Source organism: Triticum aestivum, chromosome 1D (assembly GCF_018294505.1).
Source record: "Triticum aestivum cultivar Chinese Spring chromosome 1D, IWGSC CS RefSeq v2.1, whole genome shotgun sequence".
In the NCBI taxonomy this organism is placed as follows: Eukaryota; Viridiplantae; Streptophyta; class Magnoliopsida; order Poales; family Poaceae; genus Triticum; species Triticum aestivum.
Genome location: NC_057796.1, coordinates 209979820 through 209981180, shown reverse-complemented (window position 1 = coordinate 209981180; position 1361 = coordinate 209979820).

Here is a 1361-nt window from a genome sequence, read left to right as displayed (position 1 = left end):
CAAGTTGATTCACTCTTGACTTAGTCTTGATCAACCTTGACTTTTTCCAACTCTCTTCATTTGGATGATGTCTTGAAGGTAAACATGAATGATCACACAATCTTCTTCTTCAAGACATGATTGCAATAAGCTCAACTCTCACATGACCAATCTTTGGATAATTCCTTAATAACACCTTGGTCACCACATAAATTCCTTGAAACCAACACATGGACTTCAAGAAATGCCTATGGACAAATCCTTCAAATATAACTCAAGGCAACCATTAATCCATAGAGATTGTCATCAATTACCAAAACTAAACATGGGGGCACCGCATGTTCTTTCAGTAGATCAAGTCAGTTCTAATCCTCCCATTCAGATTTAGTTCAATTTGAACAAATTTACTGCTTCTGCGGGATGCCCGCTTGCATCCCTACCTGGAAATCCTGAAGGTTAAAGATTCTTAAACCATCACAGGTCAAATAGCAGGTAAATGGGAAATAAGAAAGTATGGCAACTGAAGTGTTCTTTACCTCTCCCCAATTGCTATATGGAAGTACATCAGCAGTGATTGCAGCTTCTGGTATATCAAGAAAAATATGAAGATCATCAGGTCACAATACATCTAAGGTCATAGAGTTTGAAGAACCTAACTGCGACTTGGGAGAATTCAGTAAACTATTATTAGGAGCCAACAATTCCATTTCGAAACATAATTGCTATAGATATATGATGCTGAAAATTCTGTTCTTAAAATATCCTTAATATTTGAACTCGACATATCTAGAAAATAAGAGCTTTGGCCTTTTTGTGATAACATTAAAGTAGCAGCTAGCAGCCATGCTGCAACTCCATATTTTATATGCTTTCAATGAATACACAAGACTTGTCGCAAAAAAAAAAGAATACACAAGACATGCAAGGACCGCTCACTGTTGCGGCAGTAATGTGAGCAAGGCAAGTCAGCAAGCACATAATGATGGCAGAGAAGATTGTAGACTGACCTGCATAACAAGTATTCTTATATACGACCCTTGACCACTTATCCGGTGCTCAAAACAAACCATATACTAAAAGCTGGAATATAGATCATGAAAATGTTGCGATAATTCTGATTTTTGCAGTTGACAGAACACTATTAGTAGAAAGTATGTAGTATTGTTCTGGAAATTTAGTGAAACGGAAGCGTGATTAGCATATCAAAAAATACTGTATTACCCGACCCATTGTATCTGGAAGAATAGGACGGCGACATTGTCTCACGGAGTCATCCATGATCGCAGTGGATGTAAATCGCGTGGTGGTCGGTGATGAACTGGGGCGAGAAGGATGCAGCCGATGGACATTTTGAGCACAGTACTTGACAGAATAGCATTGAT